The sequence below is a fragment of the Ambystoma mexicanum genome, chromosome 1p, assembly GCF_040938575.1.
Source record: "Ambystoma mexicanum isolate Mex_15411 chromosome 1p, UKY_AmexF1_1, whole genome shotgun sequence".
NCBI classification, from domain to species: domain Eukaryota; kingdom Metazoa; phylum Chordata; class Amphibia; order Caudata; family Ambystomatidae; genus Ambystoma; species Ambystoma mexicanum.
In genome coordinates, this window is record NC_090921.1 from 171,764,742 (window position 1) to 171,779,948 (window position 15,207).

Genomic DNA, 15,207 nt, shown 5'->3' on the forward strand with positions numbered 1-15,207 from the left:
TCTGGAATCTTGTGTGGAGCGACAGAACAATCTAGCGCAACATTGGGTCCTCCTAGTGGATGCGCCTCGCAGTATAATCTGATGCCGAGAGGTTGCTCATTCTTGCATACAGACTTTGACAAAGTTCTCTGTCTGACTGTGGGGACAGTTAATGGAGTGGCCAAGTGCGCTGGGGACTCCACATCTAGATCATGATGTACCGGTAGGGGAAATATGGGGAAGATTTCCTGGTCAATGCCACATTGTCCCAGCCACATGTGCCCGGTAGAATGTGAGATCCTGGCCTAAACAGTAATGATGCTGCGGTGGCTGTCACTGTCATAAAGGAACGTTTTAGAAACACTTACACATGCAGAATAGAACGTTGAGCAGGTTGGAAACATGCCTTGGTTGATGCACATGCTAGAGAAGACGTGGCTCTAACGTAAGAGCTGGGCACTGGGTCAGAGCAAGTTGGGTCAGAGCAAGTTGGGACCATTCAAAATGGCAGACCAGGTTCTTAGAGCCTCAGTCTGTGCCCCACAAAACACTAATCTGATTTTTGGCCAATACACCTGGCATAGGGGGACTTAATATGAACTGCCAATAGACAGGAAATGGGAAGAGGCTAAGCAGGATAAGCAGGAAGAACCCAGCCGATTAATACAGAACTGCCAATCTCAAGTTCCCCATACCAAGCAGTTGGCAGAGTAAGAGCTGTATAAAGGGAAGCAGGGAAAACAGGGGAGTGTGGGAGTTAGTTATTCATTTGGGAACTGATTGTGGAAAGAGCTGGACCTGAGCCTGAACCAGTAGACTGAGAGAAACAAGAGACTGGAGCACGGAGCAAGTAGAGCAAGGTGTTGAACAGTGGCAGTCAAAGAATGTGAAGGTAGCCAGAAGGACGGAAAGAGATAGGGAATTGTAGATGATACTGTATGTGGTGAAGGATTCTATGAGGTTATCCAAAAGAAGGGAAACAGAAAGAAGAGATTCAGCAGATAAGACGATTTAAGGAGATCAGAAGAAGTGAACCCCAGGAGTAAGGAGAGTTGACCAAAAGGGGTGAAGATGAGGGATGCAACATTGGTATTTTAGAGAAAGAAAGTCCCCAAAGTGGTGAAAATGAAAAGACACACATAAGACAGATGGAGGAAAATAATGAGACATCAATTCACAAAGAGTGTCAATAAGAGAAGGCGTTGGAGAAAAGAGACAAGGAGGAAGTTTATGAAGGAGTTAACGAGAAAGAGGTTCTACGTGAAATCACCATTCTTACTAAAAACCACCCAATGATGAAGTAGAAATAATGTTTTTTTAATTTCACTTGTGGTAAGGCTGAGCAATGACTCACGTAACATCACATACATGTGCTTTAAAAAGATGGTTTTATTTAGCATCCTAGTCTACAAAAGCATCTATAAAGAAGTGGCCAACAGAAAGCCCCAAAGCCTAATATTAATGAAACATTAGCCTCCTGGATACACTGAGCTGTAACATAAAATTCCAAAGAATGACAAACAGAAAGTTTCACACACCCTGCCCAAATGTATAATCTTAGTGTAGCACAACAAAATGGAAAAGGTCTCCTGGGAAGGCTCGTCCATTAGCCCTCTCATGACTCCTCAAAGGCTTTCAGGCTTTTCTGGTTTCTCTTCTCAGGCTCCACCTCAACTTTGTAACTTTTCTTTATAGGTTGACATTTGGTTTCGGACTTTCCCAGACTTTAGTTTCTCTGAATTCACTTGAGGTCTCTCCCAGGCATTGCGTTTCTCAGCATTCACTTTAGATCTCACCCAAACATTGGGTTTTTCACGATTGACTTCAACAACAATGGGTATTCTTCCCCCCTCATTCTTGGTCATTTCTTTCTTCTTCAGGAAATCCTTCGTTTTGAGGCTTCCTTTTAGTTTCACTGCTTGTCTCAGGAACCCTTCACATGCTGCCTCCTTCATTCAAAATAGCCTCTTGTGGGTCAAATCTCTGTTATACTTTTCTCCAGTAACTGCTGGTCAATCGCTAAAATAGGCACTCTCTCTTGACCCAAGGAGGAAACTTGTTGGCTTCCTTCCAATCTTCTGTCTCTTCCCCCGTTTCTGGGTTAACCCGTTCTCTTTTATCGTCCCTCTGAAGGCTGAGTATCCGTCCTTCGGAATAGCTGGGGCTGCAGTGGGTTAGTTTTGGTGTTTTGTTTATTTTAATCACTCGTGGTGTGCGCTTCCCTATTGGATTTTCTAGTCCACTTGAATGATCCCTTGGCTTTTGATAATGAGGAAATTCCTCTAACCTGTTCTTTATGCATCTTTATATGTAGCTCGTAGCATTGCCATCTTGGAATACATTGTGCCAGAGTTTAGGCGTTCAGTGTTCGACTGCTGCATCGCTGTCTATCTATCCATCCACTTGGATGCAAGTTAATCCCCTCTGTTCTTTAGTGAGTTTTCAAACCTCTTCTCATGGGCTTCAGTTTACAAATGATGTGCCAATCTGACAGAGTCTAAATAGCACGTTGCCTTGCAAGGTTTTACTCTGGGGAACAAGTAAAGCAATCTGCTCTAGACATGCCCTGGATAGTCGACAGTTACCATTCTCATTTTACGGTGCATTCGAATTTAGTAGCAAGGTTTTCTGATAGCCTCTGATGGTACGGTTGTAAGTGGCTTTAAGGAAGGCATCTGCGAGGGGCGTGGCTAGCTGCCATGTAGTGAGGTTGTGTCTCTGGTGAGCTCCGCTAGATGTGCCCAACATAAGCTGTTTTTACGCCGAATCCTGGAACCCTGGAGCACGTCAGCTACCCTGAATGTTGCAGACGTTCTTTTCGATGCAGTGAGATACTTTTACTGAACCTGGGAGAGCCAATAAGCGCCTCTACGCCACAGATTGGAGGCCGCTAACTGAATGCCAAGATGGCGGCTCCCACGCGCTAATCCCCTGGAGGGGCTCGAGAGCATACGCCACCATTGAGTTCGCCTGAGACCTGTAGGCGAGACCGCGGTACAGCTGATCCAACTACAATGCTGCTGCAGCGGTTATAGACTTGCTACGGTCGGAGACCTGAAGGCGTCCTGAGATCCTGTTTCGGAAGATCCCATCGGAACGGGTGAACTGCCGAGAGGAGGAGCGGAGGCGCACTTGGAGTGTGTGCGGGCCCGGCAGCTGCGAGATGCGAAGGCCGGACCCGCCTGGGGGAGCAGCTCGGATTGCGGGAGACACCGGTGGCAAGCCAGCACCGCAGAGGTGAGCGGGGTGGGTGTGGGCCAGGCTTGACATCGAGGCGCTGAGCCGGGCGCGGCGGCCCAGGGCACCCTCTCCCCCCCCGGCTCTACCAGCGTGAGAGAGGAGGAACCACTCGACCTTGCCGGGAGTCGGGCACCCCCGTCCCCGGCTTGCATAGACTGCCTAGGAGGGGCGGAGAGGCCTGGAGTAACGCAGGCACCGACCCCGGGCATCGGAGGCCCCCTCTTCCTCCCATTGTACCACAAGAGAGGAGTCAGTTGATCGAGACCCCCGGGGGCTGTGATCCCGATCCTCCCCTGCGTGGGATTCGACTTGTTGACTGAGTCCTTCCATACGCCTGCATTCTGATGAGATTTGCATTTTTTCTGCACTGGGAGCCATTGTAATGCTGGATGCCACGCTCAGATATTAGATAGACACAGCTCTGCCAACCGGCTTGCAGCCAGGATCCGCAATTTGGCAGACGCAACGGCAGCAGGACAGGACATACGCTCAATGCGCGGTAGCACATACTGCCAAACCATTATAGCCTAACTCGCGCAGCTACCCACCCGCGTAGGCTACCTACTGTGAATTGCTGCGTCCCTTGCGTCCACAAAGTATTCGCCTAGCTGCACCGGACTGAGCCTTCCCCCGCCGCTCCCACGGCTGGTCCTACGGCCAAGGGCGCAGGTCGCTGTGCCGGACTTTGGGGTACCCTCCAGCCCGTACCGCCTGTGCCTAGAGCAGGGAGATATCACCATCCGACAAGATGTCTGTGAAAGGGGCGAGGTCCAAACAGCACCAGACCACTATAGACACTTTCACGGCCAGCGGATCCACAAGGCCAGCGAGCCCAAATGGTGGAGCGCCAGAGAAGCTACCTGACCACACAGACGTAGCGGCTGAACCTAGTAATACCCAGATACTGGAAGCCATTAAGATATTCCAGGCTACAATGGAGAACAAAATAGACGGTGTGGCAACAGATCTGGGCCTTCTGTGCCAGGATGTCCGATCCCTAGCCGGTAGGACAGAAGCGCTTGAAACCCAAGTCCGGGAAAATACTGAGGCAAAAACCCACCTCCTCCGTGACGTGGATGAACTACAGCAAAGGGTTAAGAATATGGAAGATAGGGCTGAAGAGGCTGAGGGACGGGCCCGTAGGAATAATATAAGACTCCTCGGCCTGCCGGAGGGTATCGAAGGCCCCGACCCCACCAACTATGTCGAAAATCTCCTGCTGCAGGAAGTCGGAGCAGGGAAGCTCACACAAGGCTTCACCATTGAGAGAGCCCAACGGTCTCTAGCCAAGAAACCACCGCCAGGAGCCCCGCCTAGACCAGTGATTGCGAAGGTTCTAAACTACAGGGACCGTGAGGCCATACTGGCCTTTTCTAGGTCTGGGGGCCAGATCGAGAGGAACTCTGCCAAAATTGCCATCTACCCAGATTACACCTTCCAGGTCCAAATGAATAGGGCACAGTTTATACATACAAAAGCCAGGCTGAAGGCAGCAGGTTTGCGCTACATGCTCCTATACCCGTCAAGATTGAAGGTACTACACAATAACAGAGCCCACTTCTTCGACACACCGGCACAGGCCCGGGACTGGATGGACGAGCAACAGATCCCTGATATTGAGGCACAAAGGCGGAAACCGCTCTGAGTCCCATCAAGCCAGGCTCCAGGGAAACCTCGTTGGACTTGTGCTATGTTTGGGGATTTCACAGTTATGGGGTCAAGTTTGGGGACCCGATGTTACAGAGGGCTCGAAGACAAAGGGGGGAGGAACACGAGAGGTTAGAGCCCATGTTGAGAACTTTAATCGGAAAGAGCCGAGACCACAGGAAAATTCTATAATAGATTCATCAGTAGCAAGGCGTGGACCTAAGCAGAGGACAATCAACAGATACCACGACACCCATGGCTAGAAACATTAACGTAATGACGTGGAACGACAGAGGCATGAATAACTTTGTTAAGCAACGCCGGATACACACATATCTGCGTAGATATAAAGTGTGAATCGCCATGCTTCAGGAGACTCACCTAACAAGGGATAAACTAGAGACTATGGCCAAAACATTGCGAGGAACCCTGATTGGATCCCCCTACTCCTCATACGCTAGAGGGGTCCTGATATGGATTGACCCAACCATCCCTTTTAAGGTAGTGAACACCAAGACAGACAACGAAGGCAGGATGGCACTGGTGCATGGTACCATGGATGGGAGGGAGATATGCCTGATTAGCACTTACGCACCCAACCACGACGCCACAGCTTTCTTCCACTCCCTATATTCTAGGATTGGCCCCTATGTAGACTGCACCGTGATTTGGGGAGGGAGATCACAATTGCACACTAGGCCCCCTGAAAGACAGATCTGACTCTAAGCACTCCCGCCCATCCCCCCCCCGCCAAAATAGTGTCTAAATTAATAGCCCAACTGGCACTCTGCGACCTGTGGAGGGAACAGAACCCCGAGAAGAGAGAATACTCCTTTTTCTCCCCGCCTCACAACGTCCATACTAGATTGGACTATTTCCTTATAAGCCAGGGGCAGCAAGCTAGGTTTAGAGATGCACATTACCTGCCGAGGGTGCTGTCAGACCACTCCCCCATGCTGGCCACCTGGGAGATATACCCTCCCAAACCCCCAGTTCCCACGTGGAGACTAAGAGCTGAGGCCCTTCTAGATACAGCCTTCCGAGAACATATAAGAGACAGTACTGAGGAATTCTGGCAGAACAACCTAGATAGCGTAGACTACATCGGTACAGCTTGGGAGGCTTATAAAGTTGTTATGAGAGGAGAGATGCTAGCTACAATCGGCGGTACCCTGAAGTCCATCACTACCTCCCTAGAGGGCACAGAAAAAGAGCTGAGTATGCTGGAGAGTAGGGCAGACTCGACCCCGGAACAAATACAGGAAATAACTACCAAGAACGAACTCAAATGCAAGGGTAGATGGGAGACCGAATTGGGAATAGAGTTCGAAGATAAAGCATGGGAGAAGATAACCCATTACCACAAAAAATCTCTAGGAATGCCCGCCTACAGCTCATCCAACTCTACATTACCAACAGAGCCTACCTTACACCCGAAGCCATATCAAGGTTCAAAGGAGCCACAGACCAGACATGCCCCAAATGCAACATGCCAAAGGCTGGAATGAGCCACATGTTCTGGGGTTGCCCTGCGGTTCAGAGGTTCTGGGCCCAGGTGAAGGAAAGGGTGGCAAATCCGGAGATAGTAGTTGAAATTCTCGACCCAGCAGCTTGCATATTGGGGAGCTACAAGAGGAGCAGCAAAAACAAGTCCCTTAATAAGCTCAAAGACTTAATATATATAACGGCGAAAAGACGCATAGCCATGGGTTGGAAAAGCGCAAAAGACCTAAGTGAAGCCCTCTGGTGGGCAGACCTCATAAGATGGATATCTGCTGAGACTGCTGCTTGGGAAACAGCAATCCAAGTACAGAGATTAGACTCCAGCGAGGAACTACTCCGTTGGGTGGCATTAACTGTGCCATTGCTCCACCCAGCGGCGCAAGACAACGCCTCAGATAGCACAGACAGTCCAGGCCCGTCAAGGGGCCAAAATGAAGATTGAAGTTCTAACTGTGGTCTCAGAGGGAGTGGGTGGGGAGGGAGGGGGGGCATGTTATATGTTTCTTTTGAATCACTCATATGGAAATGATTAATCAATGATCTCCTGCTTATATCATTGTTGTAAAGCTAATAAAGAAATAATAAAAATAAAAAAGGAAGGCATCTGCAATAGCCCTGAGGTTGTAGTACTGCATTTTGGTGGGGTGGCGAGCCTCTGGGATCCCTCTCCTTCCCCACCTCCAGGAGGTGCATTGGACAGCACTTGACCAACCCAGTCCTTCAGCATCTCGTTCATTCAGCGCACCACACACTAGACAACATATTCTAGGACCTGCATAATTACATAACCTACCTCCAGTACTAGAATAAGTGGGGAAACTTCTGGATAGTTGTTTTGCTTTGTCCGCTCTGTGGAGGGACCTCAGACTCACGTACCCTATTAAACAGACCCAGCAAAGTACTTGGACTCACAGAGGCAATGAAGCACACTTAGACCAATAGTTGGAAATAAAAAATTGTTACAGACCCTTTATTCACACACTATATACAGACACACCCAACTAAAACATAACATATGGTGGATTCTACATAAATATAGAAAAAGAGCGTCACTGTTAGTATGGTTGCAGAAGACACCTTCATCTGGGCCACCACAACACTGCTTAGTCCCAGAGCAGGTAGGCAGAGAGATCAGTTGTTCTAACAGGGCCTGGAGCGGAGCGTCCTGCCTCTCAGCGAGACTGCATCATCCGGAGTCCCATTCTCTCCGATTTTTTCTTGAGAATACCTTTCCTTGAGGAATACCTCTTTATGGGGAAATCCATGCCCCTTCTTGGTTGCCAGACTGCCCTCGGCTGAAGGGCAGACAGCAAGCATTAGGAGCAAGAAAAAATGCAGCTAGAAGTGGAAAAATCCAGCTTCTCTCCCTCGCTTTCGTTCCCAGCACCCCTTACCACTGCACCTGCAAAGCTCTGACTCCCTTCCTGGCTCGTCCTTCAACCGACAATACAACAACTATCCTTCACAGTTAGCTCATCTGACATCATTACATGTGAACTTGCAACCGTTGCAGAATTGACGTTTGCTTACTGAGCCCACAAAAACATAGGCTTTTGTTGCTGTAATGGAAGTGAATGTCCAAAATGGCAGCGTACCGGCGCCATGTTATTTAGCTCATTTTCGCACACACACTACAATAGTAGAAGAAGAAAAACAGGAGAAAAAACAAACCCACTCTATAGCGCAGTATTAAATAGTTGCAATGTTTTCACATGTTACAAAGGTGGGAGAGTAGAGAACCAGAGAAGACGCTGGAGAACTATGACAGGACTTTCTCTTCCTTACATTTCCGCTTTCCTTCCCATTTCTCCTTACCAAGCATAACCCACAGTGGGCCTATTGTTCTTGGACACAATGGGTTTGACTTGCTAGGTTACTTGCTGTCTAAATGACAATGGATATGCCTGGCTTCAAATATTTACTGTGAGGGATATAATCTTTGTAAGGCTCATATTGAAAATGATGTGTGCTACGTCTGTGAAAAGTCAATAAATAAAAGTTACAAAAAGAAAACAAAAGGCCATTTTGAAATGTTAATTATGGCCAAATGATCTATATTGAAAACTTAGTTTTGTTCCTAGTTTGCACCATATTGTAAGGAACCCTTATTAAATCCCCCCAAACTTGATGTTGAAGTTTTTTATAGTATTTTGATTCATGTCCATGATGTGATAGGTCCCAAAGGTTTGGGATGCTGTGCCTCCTGCCTTAAGATGCTCACTGCTGTTCTCAGTATTCTGGATTCATGTTGAAACTATGTTTTCCATTGGGCTTCTCTCACCTGATAGTGTTAATGGAGCCTTTTCATGATATACAGTGTTTTTCTGCTCCATTAAGTTGAAGTGTCTTATCCCTTTAAATAATTAATGATTGCTGCAAATGGTGTCTGATCCGAGTCAATACTACAAACACTGTTTAATGGAGTTATTCCCGCAAACACAATCTGTCTGGTATGCTATAGAGACTTACAAAGGGCAGCATACATCTTGAAATGGTACCAGCGTCGTAGAAGGATCCACAAACGGCGTACCTGACCCAAAATTCAAAGCCAGGGAGACACTATCTGAACTTTAGGTGATCAGCAATAGGGCAGGGGGCAATAGACAGTGTATTACACAGTTTAATTGTCTGGATCGATAAAGTTCAGCCACCCTATCTTTCGTATCTGAATCAAGATGTCACAAAGAGTTCAGCAGAGGCCGACCGCAGCACTATGGGAGGAGTGTATTGATGGAATATGGCCCTGATAAAGAGGAGGCCGTATTATAGAACACTTTGTGCATTAAGCAGAGCCGCTTGCTGCAATTAAGTGGTTGCTGCAAATGGCGCCTAAGAGGGTGATTCCTGCAATCGCAGATTGATCGGGGAATTGCTGAAAAACACTGGCTGATGGTGGTCATTCCTCCGAACATTGTCCGATGGGATTAATTCGAACAATGTCCGATGGGCAGAGGGTACCAATCATGGGATGATGCTTATCCTTATGGCATAAAAACATCCCCATGTAACATTATTGCTACGTGCCTCATCACAAGTATGGCAGTGGGGGTAAAAATAACGTTAAAACTGCAGTAATCCTGTTACCACTGCATTACTGCACAGCCGTACACAACTTTGGCAGTGAAGAGAACTTTACCACCAAATATAGGTGGATTGACGCACAGTAACACCGAAAATCCACATGGAGTCGTATGGACTCCAAAAATAGGAATTACCACCACTTGCAATCCCAGGGTAAAACTGTAGGTCCAAGTGGCGATATCTGATTTGGCAGTATCTCGTTGGCATTATCACCAAACCGGGAAAGAGGCTCTATGTGCTTTGGAATGTTTACAAAAAGATACATTAGCACCCGGGGCGGGGGCAGCAACCAATCAGGATGCTTGGAAAACATGGGCTGAAACTGCAGATCTAAACCTGTGTTCCGAGCAACCTGATGGCTGCTTCCCCCGCCCCTCCATCTTCACTCCACCATCCCTTCTGTTCTTCTTTTAATCCCCTGCCCCCATTTACCAGATTGCTGCTGCCTCCTCTCGTTGTGTGCTGGCCGCCAATGAAATGGAAGAGGGCTGTGTACGGAGTCCCATCTTCCAGCTCTGTGGTGGCCATCTTCGTAAAGTATTTAGCTTGAATGAACGGGACAGCACGAGGCGTCCTATTCCTTCACACAAAATACAATGCTCTCAGCACCCCGGGTTACCAGATTGGCCACCGAGGGTGCTAATAGCATTCATACCCTCTACGGCATGCCGGATTGGGTGAAATCAGCCCAGGGACTCTTATTGAAAGCACTGGCTACGCTCAGGTCTTTAACTCAGACCCTGGGCTGATGACATCTGATCTGGCCTGCCGGTTCAGGTGTGAATGCTTAATTACGATACCTCTAGAAGCCATTTAGATCATAATGGTTCATATACACTGGGCAAAAGGCTATAGTTTGCATCCCATGTGGAAGTTAGATTTCTGCCACACTATATATGAACTCCTGCTCACGGTTTGTTTCCTGATAACGAAGAGCTATTTTAAACTCCTGCTTATCAAATCTTTATTTTGATCCCTGCATTGTGTGATGAGTGATTAGGAAAAATATTGGTTTGGTGGATATTATGGTGATTAGAACCCAACACTGTCTAATTGTATTATCACTGAATAACAATGATTTTTTTTGCAATTGCTAGGCAGTACAGTCTGATGTGGTGATTACTACTATGTGGTAGTTTCCGTACAACACTAGCTGATGTGTGGATACCTCACAATACAAACTGATGGAGTCTTTACTGAAAACAATTTCAGATGCATTGATTACTACACAAAACTGGCTCATGCTGTGTTAGTCGCACCTTATTGGATGATGGGGTGTTGGGCAGACAGACAAAACACATGACACACGAAGTAGGTTTTAAACTTGGTTTATTTGTAGTTAGAATGTGGTTGGGTTAAACACTATAAGGACTGGTACTTAATCTACAACTAAACAGGGTTTTCTAATCTTGGAACTAACTAAGCAAAAAGGCATCAGAATGGCTAACCTACAAGGTGTCCGTTTCTTGCAGTTTTAGGGATAGAAGACAACCACTTCTTCGCTCTCAATCTAGTTTAAAGGATGTAACCATTACGTGCTTCTTTGCTCAATTCCCAGTCACAGGGATTTAGAAACCAGCTCACTTCTTTGCCCATTTCACAGTCACAAAGATCAAACACCCCACTGGCAATTTTTATTTTTATTTAAAGTGGTTCATATTGGTTATACATTTTGACAACCTTTAGTCCACAATATAAAAAGAACAAACAAACCATGTAACTTCGTGCACAGTATACATTCCGCAGCTGAAGAAGAAAGTAGTTTACTAGATCTTCCTTTACTCTTCCAGTTTTGTTTTATCACTATTAAACATTTGACCAGGGCCAAGGTTATCAACGTCTTCTCTCCTGAGAGCAGAACTTTCCACCAGTCCTCTCCGGTTCTCTGGCCATATTTAGTGATCACCTCCCACACTTTCTTCTTTGCTGTTCCAGAGCTTGACAATCCATCACGAGATGTTTTGTGGATTCTTGTGAATCGTCAGCTTGGCACAATCTACAGGTCAATGTATTACCATCTGATTTACCCCAATTTCTTGTCTGCTTGGTTTGAAATGAATGCAAACGAAATCGAAAAAACAGATCCTTGAAAAAACAATTTGGGAAAAGTTGCAGGTACCTCGGTAGGGTGTTTAATTTACGGCTTTCCCCCAGTGGTTTCCCATGAATTCTGTATTTCTGTCTTTCGGCTTGTGTCTGGATCCAATCCTGGGTAAACAGTTTCATCTTGGTTTTATCTGGGTTATCAATGAGAGATTGGGGCCGTTCCTCCATACCAGCTAAGAGTATTTTATTGTTCCCCTCCCATTTTAACAACACAGGCTCCTTTTGATCAATTAGGGCTTGTTTCAAGCATAAGAAACCTCCTTTCACCTCCTCTTGAATACTTTTTCTATAAAATGTCAATGTTTTCCATTCAGCTATTGCCCTTAGTGAGGTGAGTCCACGTTCCATCCTCACAGTTTGTATTGGGGTGCTTGTAGGAATGTTCAGTGCCCTTTTCAGAAAGCGCCTTCTATTTTTGCCCAATTCCCAGGATTGAAATGAAGGGAGCCCTCAGCTCCGTAAATTAGGATTGGTGACACTTTTGAATCAATGGAATCCTTGAGTAGCCACCGTATTCTTTTAGTAGGATCTTCCCTTGGCCTGCTAAATTCTGTGCTTTCCTAGTATTTAGGCATACTCCCAAATAAGTGAGGGAGGCAACCACCGGAATCTTCATTCCCTTGAGGTTCCATGCTTAATGTTTTTGCTTTCCTTGTCGACATCCTAATGGAAGAATGAATGATTATTTTGGGTTGATAATTAGCCCATTTTTTTCGATGTATGACTGTAAGGCGGCCAATTGTCTCTGCAACCCAACTGGAGTTTGGTCCATGAAAACCACATTATCGCCATATAAGAGTCTCTATACTTCCATATTGGCTATTTTTGGAGGAAAGCAGGTGATTTCCTTGAATGCTGAATCAACATCAGAAATAAAGTGTTCAAAGAGGTCCAGGGCGAAGGGACATCCCCGCTTCAGGCCCTTGTTTGCGGCAATTGCTTTAGTTAAGAGCCCCGCTGCATTCAATTTTACTTTTATCGATGTCTCACTGTGCAGATCTTTGATTGGTGCCAACAGAGAGGGAGGGCATCTCCACTGATGTAATTTGGACCATAGTAGCGGGCGGCTCACTAGATTAAATGCTTGCGTTAAATCTATAAACGCAATGTACATTTTCTTGTCTCTTTTGTTTTAAATACAGGCTTTTAACAAGTTCATTAGGAAGATGTTAATACTTGTACCCATACCTCTTTCGAAACCAGATTGCCAGATGTCCATATGTCCTGAAGCGATGGCCCATTTTCTTAAAGGCTTCAGTATTAAAGAAGCAAAGATTTTCCCTGGGATGTCTAGCAGGGCTAGAGTGCGATAGTTAACAGGATCTGCCCTAGCCCCTTTCTTATGGATTGGGATGATGATTGACTAATTCCAAGATTTCGGGATCTTCCGAGATTTAATTATGTATGTGAACAAGCTAGACAAAAAAATAAATGAAAAAAAGAAATCGCCCATTGATCTATATCTTGTTTTAGGATTACGTTACTTAGGCCGTCAGGTCCCGGAGCGCTTGAATTTGAGGATTTAAAGATAGTTTCCACAATTACACCAGGACTGGTTTCGATCATGTCCCACATCAGACTTAAGGGTGCATTCGTCCGGACCCTGTCAGAATCAATCTCATCAAATGATCCAAAATAGTTTGTCCAGATTGCTGCTGGAATTGGATTTAGAATTACCGCTTCCTGTGGGATATCCTGCTGGTTTATGACTCTCCACATCTCAGCAGTGTTTTTGGTGCTGACCAAGGTTAACATTTCCTCTGCATCATTTCTCAAAATTACTTTTTTGTGGCGATTTAGCCAATTGTGGTAATGTTGTCGAATCTTTTTCCCGGAGGTTGTCTGCAACCGACAAACTGTCCTTTTTAAATAAGTCAATCTTTTTTCTCATGCTTTTTTTCCATTTTACAACCGTTGGGTCGTAAGCATGCTGATGTGGAGTCAGATCTTCAATGCATTGGCCAGGTTTAACCTTGAACAGGTTAAATAAGCCCAAGTAATTTATGGGTCTCAATTCTCCATCCGATTGAGCATGTAACGGCCATTCTCAGTTGATTAGTTAGTGTCAGTATTTTTTTCGGGGCTATTTTAACTCTGTTCCTCCCCCTAGTTACTTCTACATCCATGTGATAGGAAATCCCCTGGTTTTGGTGAACAGTGATCAGCTTTGCCGACAGTAGGTTATGATCACTCTCATCCATATGCTCCACTGTCAACCTATTTGCCACATCCACCATCTCTCTTGAGATGCATATATAGTCGAGCACCTGGCTCCCGCTCTTCCCCTTTCCTGTAATCTTTGCCGGAATGTCACCAATGGTGTTTCCATTCATCACTGCCACATCTAGTGATTCAATGATTTCTTTCCACATGATCCCTCTTTTTTCTGCGGCTGTGACCCTAATTGGCTGATGTAAAATTGGGGCTCCAAGCTTATCCACACATACTGCGTTCAGATCCCCACAGATCACATACCAAGGTTCATTCCATTTCAACCTGCATTTCTCAATCTAGTTAGCCACTTGAGTTGGAAAATTCATACTTGCTATACTTGCCGGATTCCAGTACAAGTTGAACAGAATCAGAATTTTCCCCTCTTTTCGGTTTTGCCAATCTATTTTCCCCACCACTATTTGTATTAGCGGGGTTGGTAGCAACTCTTAAAGGACCGTAAATTGAAGTTAGTTTTTAATCAGTATGAGTAGACCAGACATAGGCCGGCCTTTCTCTCCTTTGGTCGCCAGATTGAGATGCAACGAATATCCATCTATCAGTGGCAGCGCTCTTAACCAGGTTTCCTGCAAAAAAAAATATTGTGTTCTTTGACTTTATCGCCTCTTTGGTCAGCAGATGTTTAAATCCCCTTGTATTCCAACTTGCCACTGTAAGGGGTTTCAGACAAATAGTTTGTTGAGTCTATGGCTTTTTAATTTTACCTGCGACCATGTTCATCAGCCATTTACAATTTTCTTCAGATCCATGTCCTCCCCCTCTCTCTTCTTCTCTTCTTAAGGTCGTTCTGTCTCGGTCATTTCTCCTACTATAAGGACTCCATCTAGGACTGTATCTGGAGACCCCATTATCCTCTCTCCGTAGAGTTCACGATTTTTGATCTCTCCATCTGCTCGCAGATCTTTGGGGTCGATGCCTTTCTAAGGACCTCCCTTGTTTAGCTACACCCATTGCTGATCTCTGAGGTCTCCAATCATCTTTGTTGTAGGTGGGGTATTTTCGCTGGTCTTAATATAATTTTTTGTTCTGCCAAATCAAACCCCAGCGGCCTAAGTAAGGGTGCTTCATTTTTCAAAAGCTGTGTTATGAGGGGAGTAGTAGGATAGATAATTACTCTGTCCGTTCGCTCGTCGTCCGCAAACTCCACTATTGCCAAGTCATCGGATGTCAGAGGTCTTAGCGACGGGACATGGTGAAGTAATCTTAAGATGTTCGCTCTATTAAGGATGAACCCATCTGATTCCTGGGTCATCCTTTCTAAAAAGAGGCCGTCTTGGTAGCCCCACGTTCTATTTGCCTTTGGTCCTCCTTGATCTTGCCTTGACTCGCTGTACTGTGAGTTCAATCTCCCCTCTCTTCTTACCAAGGGGCGCAGTAGTTTTAATGGCGAGATTCTTTAGGATCTGACATCTTCAATCT

General features: G+C 45.9%; 1 protein-coding gene across 1 annotated transcript in view; it reads right to left on the bottom strand.

Moving 5' to 3' along the window:
- LOC138487339 (alpha-2,8-sialyltransferase 8E-like) overlaps nt 1-15,207 on the bottom strand; it is a 190,809-nt gene that overhangs the window by 78,517 nt on the left and 97,085 nt on the right. The window lies entirely within an intron of this gene.